The sequence below is a fragment of the Phaenicophaeus curvirostris genome, chromosome 21, assembly GCF_032191515.1.
Source record: "Phaenicophaeus curvirostris isolate KB17595 chromosome 21, BPBGC_Pcur_1.0, whole genome shotgun sequence".
NCBI classification, from domain to species: domain Eukaryota; kingdom Metazoa; phylum Chordata; class Aves; order Cuculiformes; family Cuculidae; genus Phaenicophaeus; species Phaenicophaeus curvirostris.
In genome coordinates, this window is record NC_091412.1 from 2,697,608 (window position 1) to 2,713,268 (window position 15,661).

At 48.3% G+C, this 15,661-nt stretch overlaps 2 protein-coding genes across 2 annotated transcripts in view; one reads left to right on the forward strand and one right to left on the reverse strand.

Moving 5' to 3' along the window:
• The window catches only part of RCC1L (RCC1 like), a 67,433-nt gene extending 58,902 nt beyond the window's left edge, over positions 1–8,531 (forward strand). Inside the window, exon 12 of the transcript XR_011338938.1 lies at positions 8,518–8,531. The gene's annotated coding sequence lies outside the window, so the exon portion shown is untranslated. The remainder of the gene's footprint in view (positions 1–8,517) is intronic.
• CASTOR2 (cytosolic arginine sensor for mTORC1 subunit 2) overlaps positions 1–15,661 on the reverse strand; it is a 121,652-nt gene that overhangs the window by 19,773 nt on the left and 86,218 nt on the right. The gene's annotated exons all lie outside the window — the stretch shown is intronic.

Here is a 15,661-nt window from a genome sequence, read left to right on the forward strand (position 1 = left end):
AGCCAGATCCACCAAAGCTTCACTGACTACATGAGTATTTTGAATTGTCAAAGCAGCCAGAAACTTTTTACATTCAGTACTCACTTTTTCTAACCAGCCCATCTGATCTCCCGTAGAACACAACCATTTCTGCAGGCATGACAGCCAAGCAGGACTCTCGCAAGGCCTTCATAAGAACTTTGAAGGGAAGGGAGGGTTCAGTGCAGTGCTGCTTCTCCACTGTTATACGTTTACCCACATCAAAGTCATTCTGACAGTGCTGGAGATGTCATGCTCGAAGATGGAGAAGCCAGTGTATTTTTACCATTTATGGTACTTTTAGAAAAGACATGCCAACACAACGTCCATGCACCACAGTGATGGAGAAGGACAGTTTGTTGCTAATTGTCTTTGCCTATCCAGGAACACATGCATCCCTTTCTCAGCAGATGCCAAAGAGATCCTTGCCTCTGGTGACATGGACGCAGCCTATGTGGATTTTGAGGAATGAGACGAGGTAGATATTGAGGGGTGGCACCTTCCTGGAAAGTTTACTAGCTGGTAGGTTAAAAGCAGCAGAAGTGGCCATGTATTCACAGTAATTCCAGAGCTTGGGAAAGAATACGCGCTAATTAGAATTATTCTTTCTGCTCAGTACGTCCCCAGCTGCGTTTGTACAGAGCAGAGATGACGCCATGTGGCTGACTGATCTATTTACACCTCTGGAGTCCCCTGCTCATCTCCATCCCTGTTTCCCAATTAAGGGTGCAGACAGAAACCTGGGCTAGTTCCAGCAATCAAACTCGCCTGACACACCACTGGGACTGAAGAGACAAACCAGTGACTTTCACCCAGCATAAGCTGTTCAGGATCTCTCTGCTGCCTAAAAACAGGCAACCGGAGAAACCTGAAAGCCCGTTCCCAGGGAAGAGCTAAAATAAAGCAAACGTTGTTGTGAACACAAAAAGCCAGGTAAAAATTCTTGGCTGCTTTTTCTGACTGCAAGAACCAGGGGCAAGAAGCATATTGTGTTCTGAAATGCACCCATTCCTGTGCAGGCTGTCACCGGGCGTGTTACCTCTTCGCAGAAGCCAAAGGGCAGACAGCCTACAACGTACACGCACCTGAGCACACCTTGGGTCCAATCCAGTGCTGCTGTTTAACTCAGGAGCGGCCAGAACTGCTGCACTCCACAGCCCAGCAATGCTCCCCAGCTCCGCACAGCCCCAGCCCCCGTTATGTTTGCAAAGAAATCATTAAAGGACACAGGCAAGAGCTTGAAAATGATCTAATTTGCCATCAGGGCACTGCAGACAGGGAAAAGAGAGTTTGTTTAGAAGATGTGCCCTCGCTGAGGATATCAGCTCCTCAGGGCTGGGTCCCCAGCTGGTCCTGGTCACTGAAACACCAGTGGCTGCAAGAGTGATTCGATCACTTTGCTCATTTCTTGCAAGGATCATAGAACGGTTTGGGTTGGAAGGGACCTTAAAGCCCATCCAGTTCCAACTCCCCTGCCATGGGCAGGGACACCTCCCACTGGATCAGGTTGCACAAATCCTCACCCAACCTGGCTTCCAGGGACAGGGCAGCTACCACTTCTCTGAGCAACCTGGGCCAGGGCCTCACCACATTCACAGGAAGACATTTCTTCCTAAGATCTCATCTCAATCTCCCTTCTTTCAGCTTCAAAACATTCCCTTGTGTCCTATTCCTGCACTTCCCTCCCCGGTTTTCCTGTAGCCCCTCTATGGGGGTGTAGAGGGGGCGACTCACGTTGGCACGGGCTAGATTTCTGCCGCATGCTCTGCATACAGACTTAGAAAGCAGAGCCAGAATGAATGTTTGTGTTTGATAGGAATGGTTGGACTCGATGATCCGGTGGGTCTCTTCCAACCTGGTTATTCTATGATTCTATGATTCTATGAAAAAGAAGCTGACCTTGGAGGTGGTGAAGCAGCAGTGCAGGAGATGATGCTCTTCCATTGCACTCTGCATTACTGATTTTGACCTAAAAGATCTAGATGGTGACAGATGCCCTTCCAAATTGGAGATGTGGATCCATTCCTGCCTGCAGCACTCTGGGCTTGCGGACGAGGTGTTTACACTCGGTTATAGCAGGAGGTGCCTACAGCAGGGAGCCCTCCAGCAGAACACAGCTCGCTCGTACAGCCACGCTCCTGGACTTGGGGACCATCCAAATTGCTACTGAACAGCAAGCAAATATTTGCACAAATTCATGGAAGCTTTTTACGGAAGAAAGGAGCAATGATATTTAAAAGATGAATAGACTGTGCTGCAGGTAGGAAGATATTTGGAACTGATAATACATGCTGAAGTGCCCACATAATGCTAACTTTCATCAACATTCAGAAAAAACAGTGAAATATGATCCTCCTTATTTCTTTGCTTATTTCTCTTTTAAATTTGGGGGAATTAGAGCACATATCAACTACATACTGGAAAACATCAAACTGTTTGCTGATTTCCTATTGCATTTTAGCACCGGTGTTTCCTGCAGCACCTACTTCTCTTCTGGCTGCACCAACAGCATCTCTCATGAGTTTTTGATCCTCCTTGCCCTGCTGGTTGCTGGCTTAGGGGTCAGCAGAGCTGCAGGTTCTTAGAGGTGCCCCATCCTGGTCAGGCAGAGTCAAACCATAAGCAGGGATGCTGGGGCAGTGGCAGGGGTTGCAGATGGATGCTGTGAGTCCATCAACGTCTTCTGGACCCAGCAGTCATGGTTTATCTTCCTCACTCTGCCAATGGCTCACACCCTCTCCCTGACCTATGTTTCCCATCCATACTAAAGATTTGGTTGCTAGAGTCCTTCTCTCTTGCAATACCTGTGTGAAATACCAGTAGCACAGAGCGTTACGGTTCCTGGGTGTTACAGTAATAGCATCCAAAATAAGCTCAGGAGACATGACCTGGCCACCCGTCCTGATGTACTTAAAAAGAAGCAGCTCGCCTTTATTTGTCTCCTGGTATTTTCATTTCATGCAGCTTTCCCAAAGCCACCTATGTCTGCAGCACTGTGGCACTGGGAGCCATCCCCAGCAGTGTCTGTGCCATGAAGGTGAGGGGTCTCCAGGCCTCCTCTTTCATTCTGAAGTAGGAAAAACACCAACAGCTGCAGAAATCCAAGCAGTTGCTTTTTTCTCCCTCTGTTAGGCTCTAACCTACAACCAAAACAAGACACTCCTTTGGTCTGCATCTGGAGAGCAGCTGGATCCCCCTGCATTAATGAAAGGCCAGGGTTTCCCAGGGGGAAAAGAACATGTTTGCAGTACAGCTTCCCTTTGCAGGAAAGAGATCTTCAGCCATGTGAAGCACAAAATATTTCCTTTAAAATCAGCAAATATTCCTCCCAATCTCAGCTTCCCTGCCTTCAAGCAAAGAATTGGTGATCCAATGGAGAGATGACGTGAACAACCGCTCCATGCTGCACTGCAGCCTTCCAGGTGCTGCAGGCAGAGGCCACAAACACTGACTGGAGCCTCTGCTGGTCCCACACCAACCACCAACCCACCCCAGCAGTGACACGTTCTCCTGCACATCTACCAGACCTGCTGCAGCCCAAGCTGTTTCACCAGAAGCAGAGTAAGAGTCTCGTGCACGTTCTGGGTCACGTCCAGAGCCACAGACGCGGCGAAAGCAGTGAAAAGAATGAGAAAGGCCGTTTCTAATGTGCGAGCAGGTCTTTGACACACAGCAATGCTGGAGTGGGGCTCTGCAAGGGAAGCACCTTTACATGGAAATGTTAAGCTGTCAACTTTTGAAGCTTTCTATCTACCTTCTCTTTCCTACTTTACCTGTGAACTCGGGGACAGACAGAAGGGATATTTCAGTACTTTGTTTAAGCTGTGAAAATCTTGGCTGAGAGGTGCCAAACTATTCCAGAGGTGCCATCAACCTAAATTATTTCTGGAAAGCCAAGTACGCAGGTGCGAGGGCTGCACACAGGCACTCAGGCAGACGCTTTTGAAACAGTAGAAACATCACCTTTTCACAAAAGTCCTTAATGCGATGGCATAGCGTGCAGGAGCCAGCATCCCTCCAAAGGCATGGAGCGAGGCACTGGTGGAGTGCAAACCTTCCCCTCTGGCCAAAGCAATATTTCTGCCAGAGGGACCAGCCAGCCCACGACTGTAAACATCTTCCTCCTCGTACCTGGTTACAGATGCCTTAGATTTGTCCTCCAATTCCCACTCAGCCAGGCTGCAGCGTTTTGTACAAGGGGTCTGAGCTACGGGCACCTTTCCGACCCTGTAAAGAAGAGGCTGCTCTTCTGGAGGGAGAAAAGTACTAACAGTATATTTCACTTTTCAAAATCTGCTTATATTCTGGGGTAGACACCTGCTACTCATTTCTACTTATACACTCCCCCTCCCCGGGAGACAAGACTGCTCCCAGCAATGGGATGCTTTGTTTATGGTGCTGCTGTTGCGGAGGGGCGCATCTCCCCGTGGGCAGCCCCACCAGCACCCTGTGCCCCCCTCTGCCCTCCCACCCTGCTCCCTGCCCAGGGCTGCCCCACTGACCTTGCCCTCCTCCCTGGTTAGCAAAACAACCGCTCATTTTATTTAAAAGGTATGAGAACAAGCGCTCCAGGTAAAGCGAACCTGTGCATGCAAGCCGGGGAGAGAAATGAATGCAGATGAGTTTATTTTTGCATAGCCTCCTACTGCCAGAGCACCGGGAGCTGCTGACATTACATCATCCCAACATCATCCCAACACCCCCGCCCCTCGATGGATCAAACCCTGCAAAGGCAAAACGCTTCTGCTGACGGCTGCTGGAAGCAATAGCCATAGGAAAATTAACTCTTTGCTGAGCAGGACACATGCTGCGCTCTCCAGGGGCCAATGGGTACACAGGGCTGTTCTTTTTGTGGTTCGCTGTTACGGAAAGGGATGTCTGGATCCTCAGAGATGAGCAACTCCAGCATCCTCTGCCTCCAAGCCTTTATCTAAGAGGACAAAGAGTCTGAATCGCTCCCAGTCTGTTCCTAACGCAGATGGACAAGAGAAGCCACCTGATACCTCAAGGAATAGACCTCCAGTTCTGATAGAGGGGCCTGACTGAGCAGGACTTTCAGTTCCCACCCCCAGACTTCAATACCACAAAAAACGGGTATTGTTAGCATCAGTTTTCCTCGAGACCCACGTGGACTGAGGCAGAGGCACAGGCATCTTGTCGAGAGCAACACAAAAGCTTTTCTTTGCAGGAAATTAAAAACAAGGAAACAAACACCAGCACTTGCGTAAGCCCCAGACTGGCTCAGACAGAAAATTACCTCGCGACTGCTTGTGTTCCAGATCAATGGATCAGCTGCAGCGTGGGGCAATTAGCACCTTGAAATTATTCAGCAAGCAGAGGGGTGGGAATTTGATGGGGAGGGTGGTGAGGAAGGGTGCAAGCAAGCAGGAATAACAATAGATCTTACTGGATACAAAAATCAACCCTTGGCTCTGCCTGAGCCCAAGCTACAATGTGAATGTGGCTGCTGGATGCTTCTGCAAGCAGGCAGAAGGGGGACAGGAGGGAGCTGGAGGGGCTGCTGACACTGCAGCCTGGGAACGGGGAGCTGGGATGAACATGGAAAGCAGAGCAGATTTTTTCTGGCTGGGACTAAAGATATCTGCCCACTTATACCACAAGCCTATTTTCTGCTGTATCCAGCACTCCAAGCAAAGCAAAACTACTTTGTAAACAGATCCTAGCTGTGTCAGCTCTGTGGATGGGCACAAGCACTTCACCCAGGCATCAGCTCGGTCAGAGCTCTGCCCAGGTCTGCGAGGAGACTCAGGACCAGCCTCTTTCAGAGGACTGAGCATCCTCGCAAGGGCTGGGGGGCCCTCTCCAACCACGCTCCTTGGCAGCAGACACACAAAACACCTTCATCATTCTGGATGCTATGAAGATATTGGTCTGATTATTCCTGACACTGTTAGGAACAGGAGAACTTCATTATTTCCTATGCGTATTTGATAGGAATGGTTGGACTCGATGATCCGGTGGGTCTTTTTCAACCTAGTGATTCTATGATTCTATATACGTAACATTTTTTACTGTTGCTGTTGGAGGAGGAGGAGGAAGGGAAGGATGAAGGGACGAATGCAGCTGGCTCCAGTGTAACCTCTTTCTTGGCCCTTCTTTAAACAAATCAAATCTCCAAGCTCACTTAGAAGAAATGAGACATTTGCCTTGTGCCCCAGGCCGCTGTGACCAACAGGAGCCCCTGAGACTTGGGGAAGCACACGAGACCTTTGCTGTGGGACACAGCGCTTTTCTCCACAATTCTTCAACACCAACCCACAAAAAAGCCAGATACCAAAGACATAACAAGGACTAAAGCCACTACACGAGAAAGCCTTGCTCCTTTATAACTCGTCTCCATGCTTTTATTAAGCTAGGATGCGAAGAAAATCATCTCTGTCCAAACAGTTTCCAATTATCACAAACGTGGCTGCATCTAATCTGAACACAAGCAGGGCACGGCAAGCCCTGCAAAACTCTTTCAGGGACTGATGCTCTTAACACTTGGAAATCGAGCTAATCTGATAAGTCACCGAGGGAATTATGCAAGTAAACAAAGCTGAGCCCGATAAGGAGTATTAGCGATAGGGCACACCAGATATTCGGGGCCGGGAGGGAGGGAGCAGCAATGGATAGCACAGTGCTCTGCAGAAGCTGCGGCCAGCATGGGAAAGAGCCCGTCCCAACCACTGAGGGCTGCAGCCCACGACAAGGAAAATTAAACAGCAGGACACAAGCGCTGCTGCTCACAGCTAGCCCTTCCTGAGCATTAACATTTGATCATAGCACCTCCTTCGCCAGGATACAGAGAGATGCAGGAGGAGGGCCGGCTTGATACCAGGAGTAAAATCATCCAGGATATAACGGTTGGCTGCAAACGAAGCAAAGGGGAGGCAGCAGGGTTTTTTTCTTGCCTCGGTGTTGGTGTTTGGCAAAACCTTAGTCCTCTCTGCATTCCAGGTTGCTGGTAACATTTAGCTTCGCGCTTTGTGAGAACGATGCATGAAGGCTGCAAACCGCTGCCTGTTCTCCTGCCACGCTGGTTGCGTTGGGAACTCGCCTCCCATCTACCTGCAGAGTCCTCCCGAAAAACAAACCTCACAGTTGGAAGAAGGCTGATCTAAACCCCAGCTCCTAAATCAACTTTCTAATTCAGGGGCAATATTTCCAAAGCCTCTTCCTTCCGTGGGACATAAAGAGCCTGATTTTCTGGGACTCAGCATCTCGGGAATACCAGGGTGTGGATCAAAGCCCCAGAGCAGCAGACACTTCCAATGAAGTTTTGTTGCTCCATCCTTCATCTCCTGTTCCTTATTTATATAATGGAGATGCAAACCCAGTTGATCCAGGAATGCTGATGAGTGATGAATAGCTGCAAAACGTTCAAAAGGTAAAATGGTCTGGGTAATTATTACCCTGAGCAACAAAGAACAGACAGTTCAAGAGTAAACGCTGATAGATTACACCACCATACAAGCACCCACGATCTCCCAGCGATTCCTGCTCTGAGGACCAGGTCCAACACTGTATGTTGTAGAGAAATGCTATGGCATTTTCAGCTCTTCTTCTTGATTCTATTATTACCATGGTAATTGCTAGTGGATAAAAAAATGAGATTAATGGGTTGATGAGAAGGGGAAGACAGGCTCCAGGAGGGCTCACATTGATAGGATGGCCACTCTCCTGCCACTGGCCGACCTTTCCTTGTCTGGAACATGATGTAAGCAAGGAAGCCTAGTCCCCTCTGTAATATTGGACCTTTCCCTGGTGCACAAAAGGGTGAACAGACACACAGTGTGTCTCCCATTTCCCACTCACCCATTTGCACAATAATTGCAGGAATCTGAGATACTTGAGAGCTCCTTCTTCACCTCCAGCAAATTTGGTTGAAACCAGCCAAGCAGAGAGAGTCGTTCTCCACATATGTGCAAATCTCCCTTTCTTTGGGGAAGCTGGTGTTCCTGAGACAGTCAGGCTTTCGGGTAATCCAGCGCTAAGTGCCACCGAAACAGCAGCATTAGTAGTAATTAAAAATGAGATTCTTTCCACACCAGGCTGTGTACTTTGGAGGCAGCCAGTTCACCCAAACAGGATTACGATAGCTCAGGATTTTACTCTTTTATTTCCACCCCCTTAACCACGAGATCAATGCAGGCAGCCTGGGAAGAAGTAGGCACAAAATTCACTTATGCCGAGATGGGTCTGAAGCTAAAATGTATTTTTCCTCTATTTCTCCAGAACATTCAAGACAAATATGAATACAGAACAGGATTGACACTGCAAAGCAAATAACATTTAGTCACCCACACAGACCTCTAACAAGCACTTTACTGCCTAAGTGAAAATCCCCTGCAAAAGCAGTTTAGTTCAGGGGAAGGAAACCTTTAGGAGAGCAGTAAAGAACTCCCTGACCGCTCATTTGTGGGAAATTAGAGGTAAAACCAAAACATACAAGGGAAACCAGAATGGTTTAAGTGGGAAACCTCCAAACTAAGGAAGCAGTTGGGCTGCGGTGGCCTGCTAGCACGTAAACACATAATGTGCTTGTTCACATCCCTACACACGCTCCTATATATAACCCAGAAGTATGCCAGCTTCTGCACACACAGCAGCGCTGTCCCCTCCCAACCAGCCTGTTTTCAGGGAGTATCAGGTTTGTAGGACAAGCAGCTTGTCTTCAGGCCACATGTGTGAGCTGGCATCAGGAGCATTTGTCCCCTTCTTGACCCCAGTGTGTTGGTTGGTTCTATTTATGTACTTTTGATCTGTAACCCGCAACAGAGGTTTTTGGCACCGTTGCTGGAAGGTTAGGGAAGGACCACAGAAGAGCAAGTCCCAGGCACGGAGCCTTTGCAGGGCATTATCTGTCAGCTGCCTCTGCCAGGAATTTGCTGCGTTTCAAATTCAAAGAATCTCTTTCAAAAACAAAGAACCCACTCAGGACTCCAAGCAAAGCTGGCGAGCTGGCAGCCCGGAGCTGGTGGGAGAGCACAGGGAACACCCCAGTTCAGACGGGGCAGCCAACCTGACAGAGACGCTTGGCCACGAGTACTGTGAGAAGGTCCTGGGGAGAGGGAAGGGCAGGAGTGAGATGGTAAAGGCAGATGATACAGGAGGACAAACACTCTCTGCGAACAGGTTCTACTTCTGCCCAGCGCTAAGCATGTTGTCAGGCAGTGGTTTATCAGCAGTGCCCAGTGCAGGAGAAAGTGCCTGCAGAGTTGACTGGGAGCTAAGAACCACCCCCTGGATTTCTTTCTCCCTCCAAGCACCATAAAAGATACTTCCTTACTTCCATGAGGTGCCAGCAAACATCCCTGATGATTTCTGGCACCTCCTTGTTGAAGGATTCGATAACAGGGTCCAGGACATGTGTTGGAGAGGACAGGAGGATCAGTCAGGACCTAACTTTGGCCCTAAGCTCCTATGAAACAGTCAGGTGAGGCTGAAGAACAGGGGACAACTGCATGAGAAAGAGCCAAATATATCAACAGTGTGGGAGAAGACACACCAGGGTGAGACTACCAAGCGCACATGTTCTCTTCCCAAGCAAACTCACACGTATACATATTTGATATCCTAGGAGAAGATGTTGGGGTCGTGGGAAAAAGAGCTATGAGGCTGGTTTCTCAAATGCTAGAAGAGCACAAATCTTAAAGGGATGGCTCTTAGGAGTTCCCAGAACTCCTGCATCTACAGCCCTAATTCCCACAACGCTGAAGCAGGTCTAGAAAAGAACGGGTACAGGGGCCATGAGTGTCCCCTTGCACAAGGCAGGCAAATGTTTAAATAAACAACAACAGAGGAGAGTTAGGCTGTGTGCTCCCTGCTGGAGACAAACCACACCACCCAGTTTTTCAGTTCTCAGGCTTTATAAACTCCTCCAAACTTGACACGTTCATGCCGATCGATCTCACAAGACAGTACTAGGGGATTTTATCATTACAAACGCCTCATCACTGAAACACCCCTCCTGCAGCCTCACATCCCATGGTGAAGACAGCCTTTCCTGGGCAGGGACAATCCCCACAAGATAAGAGCATCTCATGGACTAGGCACACACACACCCTGCCTCCCCACCTTCTCCAAACACGCTATTTTTTCAACAGGCACAAGTGACTACACAAGAAATACATACGACGGTGATTTTCCCTGGGTGGATAACAGCATCTTCTCTCCTCAAGAAGCCCACCTCCGGGCTGCGTTGGATATCAGCAAGCCGGCACTCCCTTGGCCGCAGCGGGTGCATCGTCACCGCTCACCCTCTCACGTTCTGGCACGTGGATTTGCTGTTTAATAAACTTTCCTGCAGTTTGTGTTTCTTGGTAACCCTGCGGTAGTAGTCATGGTGACAAAACCGTGGTCCTTGGCAACACATCAATGATGTTGCAAATCTATGATGACTAATCCTAAAAGCCTAATTTGAAGAACTCATTTAAATGCTTAAAGATATGCAGGTCACCGCAGGGGTCGATTTAATGGCTATGGCATATCTGGTGGTGAAGCAGTCGTTAGAGGAGTAGCAGCCAGGGCATCGTCTGGTCATAAAAGTAAGTGGATTTTTAATGCAAGATGTAGACTAAAAAGATTAAAAGGGAGCAGAATTTAAACATAGGCACAAATAACAAACCCAGCCGATTTCCAGTCAATGAATTGGTCAAAGCTTCCAGATGAAATGCTGTTTTAAATAACAATTTCCCACAACAATATTGCTGATCCGGTACTGCCTAGTTTATTTGTGCCTATTCAGGATGTAAGGAATGCTCTTCTCAACACATCTTGCCCATGAGTGTGCGAAACCATGGTGCAGCACAGCCGATTCCCCAAATCGGCCCCATTAAAGGCACACCAAGTATGCAGACCGAGGACCTACCATGCAGCAGAATGGTTGATGGGCCAAGCATCTGCCCCATGCTGCTTTCTCTTGTGAGCCTCCTGCATGGCAGCAGGCAGAAGACAGCGGCTCTTGTTACCTATTCAACGTTTCAGACTTTCAGCTCTTTGCTGGCACTCAAAAATTCATGGCCACATCTTCACCTGGGATGCTGATGGAATCAGCAAGGGAGAAGAACCCAAGTAAGAACTTGGACCCACAAGGCAGCAATAAAGCCGCTGGCTCTTTCTCCCACAGCTTGTGTTTCTCCTCTCCAACACTCTGCCACTCAGCATTAACACACATGGGCACAAGGAAACGGCGAGGTGCTAACACACATCTCAGCAAAACCCACTGCGCATAGGCTCGCTCCCTCTTTACACAAAGCAATAAGCACTGTAGACAACACCTTACCCCACAGGGTTGTTTAGCCTGGAGAAGAGGAGGCTGAGGGGAGACCTCATTGCTCTCTACAACTACCTGATGAAAGGAGGTTGTAGAGAGGAGGGAGCTGGGCTCTTCTCCCAAGTGACAGGGGACAGGACAAGAGAGAATGGCCTCAAGCTCTGCCAGGGGAGGTTTAGGCTGAACATTAGGAAAAAATTTCCATGGAAAGGGTCATTGGGCTCTGGAACAGGCTGCCCAGGGAGGGGGTTGAGTCACCTTCCCTGGAGGGGTTTAAGGGACGGGTGGATGAGGTGGAATGGTTGGACTTGATGATCCGGTGGGTCTCTTCCAACCTGGTGATTCCATGATTCTATGAAAGCAAACCCCACTGGCCCGAGGCTGTAGAGTCCTAAATCTTTATCCCACAGTGCTAAATAATTATCGCTCACCTAATTTGTTGTGGTTTTGAGTAAGCATTCTCATCACTCCACTCAGCAATACCAGAGACAAGGATCAACACACAACCAGGCTAAGCCATTTGATGGCACAGTGAGATGATTTCCATGCCCTGACCACTGCTGTAATCCACTGCCCTTCCTACATAGCTGCCTTCCAGAAGGAAGAGTTCTGTCACCTGACCAGGAGCTGGGACATAAAGCACATTCATGAGGCAGCAAGGAGGCGGCTGTAGTTAGAAGGAAGCAGACAAAAATATTTCTTTGGTAAAATCCCAGTTTCACTTCCTTATCAGGATTTCTCCCTCCTTAAAGTGGATGCAACATAACTGCCCTTGCCGTTGCAGCTGAGACAGAGCTTTGTGAGCACAAAGCACCATCAGTTCCCTTCATTAGTTTGTCAACGTTTTTGTTCCTGCAGAGGAAACGGAGTTAAACCAGAAGTTATTTTCACTCATACTTCATTATACTGCTGTAACAAAGCAACAGCAACAACAATAATTACTATGGGTACTAACGACTTCTACTGCACCTTCAAGACGAACACGTACCACATGATGCTTGCTTGGATGCAATCAAAATGCTTCTTAGGCAAATTAATGCAAAACAACTGCTCTGTAACTCTTGAATACAGACTCAGTCTTTGCTCTTTTGAAAAACAAACCCCCTTGCAGATTCCACTGGGGAATGAACCAGCGATCCTGGAGGGCTTGGGCAGTTAGACACCATCCCTGGTCGCTTAAAACAGCCCTTGTGACTCCTGTGAGGGAAGCATGAGGCTCCTTGACCACAGAGATGCCACAGCTCATTAACGGGATGCATCTACTACAGTAAGAAACGTGAATATAGATTTATGCCACTGATATTGACATCCTGGGCTTAGTCCTTGGGTACAGAACAGCACAACGACTGCTTTCAGTGATGAGGAACAGATACGGCAATGCTGTAACCCAATTATAGCAAAAGATCAGAGTCCAAACCCTGCTTTCTGAAGCCCTGTGTGTGAATACATGATCCAACTAAAGTTGCTTCAACCATGGCTCAGTTTCACCACTGGTGATAAAAGGTCTAGTTACCCTCTCCCAGTGCTACTGTGAGGCTTTAATAAAGCACTCACATAATTTTGCCATACACAGTATTATTTACAGTGTTGTAGGCCTCTGTGCAGGCTGAAATTCTGGATACACAGATGTAAAGAGATTTTCACTTACAGCTTTTGCTCAACCAGGACTATTTGAGCTTCTCTCATCAAAATGACAAACCTTGCAGGGTCCCCATCAGTGGTGCAGCACCTCCAATGTCTGTCATGTCCCCTTGCCCCCCGACACTGCCCAGTGGATCCCAGGTGATGCTCACTCCCCTGCTGCTGCCCTCAAGCCCCGGCCAAGACACTTGCATCTCCCAGCTCTGCTCAGCCACGGCCACCTGCCCAGCCTCTGGGAACGGTGCTCCAGGTCCTAAAGCCACATCAATGTTTTGCTACAGAAAATAAGGCAAAACATGGTCTGCACTGCACCTTTCCAGTGCTAGGGAAGAATTTATTCCTCTCCTGCAAATTCAGCTGGGCTGAGTTGGGCATGGGTGTCAGGTCCTGCTGGTAGATCAAGGGGGACCTCAGGGCTGGAAAAAACAACATCCTTTGAGCTGCAGCTCAGCTACAGAAAAAGAGCTCCCTATAAAACACTGTTTATGAAGCTGTTGAGTTGCTGATAGCTCTTGCATGAGCAACTGCAAAATCCATTCCTTGCTAAGCTTCATGCTCACCTCCTCCTGAAAACAGTGTCCACCACACACATATAAAGCTCAGCTGAACGAAGTGTTAGAACAGAGGCTGTGTGGACCAACAGCATGGTCAGAGGGATGCACAGAGAGGTGACTTGAAGAGGTATTTACCATTCCAACTGCCACGGAGATGATCTGAGGCCTGGAGCACCTCCCATCTGAGAGGACATGCTCAGAGAGTTGAGGCTGTTCAGCCTGGAGAAGAGAAGGCTGCAGGGAGACCTTCCAGGACTGAAAGGGGCTCCAGGAAGGCTGGGAAGGGGCTCCTGACCAGGGAATGCAGAGATACAATGAGGAGGAGTGGTTTTAAGCTGCAAGAGGGGAGATTGAGGTGAGATCTTGGGAAGAAATGTTTTGCTGTGAGGGTGGGGAGGCCCTGGCCCAGGTTGCCCAGAGCAGTGGTGGCTGCCCCATCCCTGGAGGGGTTCAAGGCCAGGTGGGATGGGGCTTGGAGCCCCTGATCCAGTGGGGGGTTAGAACTGGGTGGGCTTTGAGTTCCCTTCCAACCCCAACCATTCTGTGCTTCTAGAATTCCTAGAAGTCCAGGCAGAAGAGAAAAACAAGACAGGAGAAAATGAGGGTAAGAGATAGAACAGGTCACTGAGTGGTCTAGGGGACTTGTAAACTGTTCTCCACAACTGCAGAAGGGTTTGTATCCCAAACCAGAAACCCTGGGACGATGCTAGTTAAATGCTCCAGTGAATTGGAAGTTATCTCCCAGTGTATTTTTAGTTGGCACCACCAGGCATTACATAATGGCCTTTATATAACGGCACCACAGCCACAAACTCTTCAGGGCTTTGGGTTGTTTTTCCTTTTCTTTCTCTCTCTCTCTCTTTTTTATTCAAAATCTTCTCCTTAGTGGGAGATTGATCAATAATTGCACTTTCCATCAAACGAGGGAGGCAAATTCTTAGGAGAAAAAAATCAAATGGAGTAAAAATATTGTTACTAAGCCTGTGAGCGCTTCTCTCTTGCCCAACCTCAAACAGAATTAACTATTCCCAGAATAGAAATTCCACTAAGGCTTATCTGTAGTTTAAAAGGACAGGCTGTGATTCTGTGCAGACACTAAATTCCTCAATACTGGAGGGTTTTTATCTTGTAGCGATGAGAGCTCAGAAGACAAAAATAAAGCAGGGGGAGCACCACGTAAGAGATGCTGAGGGAAAACTGAAGGAGATTTTCTTTATCTGCCAGCGAGATCACTACCCATTGGTGCTCCTCTAAAATCTTCCCCTATCAATGAGCTGATTCCAGAAAGAGCAAAGGCATCATCTGAGAAATAATCACTTTGTGCTAGCAAGCTGCTCCCTTCGGCCGTTTCACTCTCCTACCTCCCCAAAGCCGATAACGCCACTGATGCTCTCCTGACTCGCACTGGGTTTATAAATAAACCAAACCCTGGGCTAGTGAGATGGGAAAGCATCGTGCTGAGCACATCGCTGGGTGTCACACAGGGGAACAAAACCAGCCCTGAGAGTGCAGAGAAGGAAAACCTACAAATGCAGCTGCTTAGAGAGCCCTGTATCAATTCAGAGGGAAGCTTTTTGGCTTTAAAAGCTGTCGTGGCACACAGCGCATCCCACTACTGACAGTGGCTCTGAAGGCAGAGTTTGCAGCCCAGGGCAGGAGTTGAAAGCCTGGCAGGGCCAGTCCTGTGAACACAGCAAAAACCCCAAGGAAACAGGACAAAGAGGGAGAAGAAGGGAGAAAAATGAGTTAGCTGGCATGGCAGTACTAGGTTTAGGCTACAGTGGTGCTGCTGGGGGGAGAAGGAATAGTATAAAGAAACTTCTCAGATGTACTCAGGTGTATTATTACACGGGGAACGCTGAACTATTCTGTGGGCTTCTGACATCCAACTATTAAGATCTTAATTATTAAAGCTGGGAAAAGGGTAATTTGCTAGAAAAGCTGTCTTGAGAAGTTGTTTGAGCTGTGAAGATACAAGCACATGAGACTCCTGCTCTGCAAGTGGCCCATGCTAACCACAAAGAATACAGAATATCAGAGAAACAAGTGTCAAAACAAGCAAAAGCAGTAAGTTTAGTTGCATTTGTCAGGGTTTTCTCCTCTGTACAAACCATTAAGGGATTTTACAATAACGGATCACTCACAGCACTGGGAAACAGCAAAAATAAGC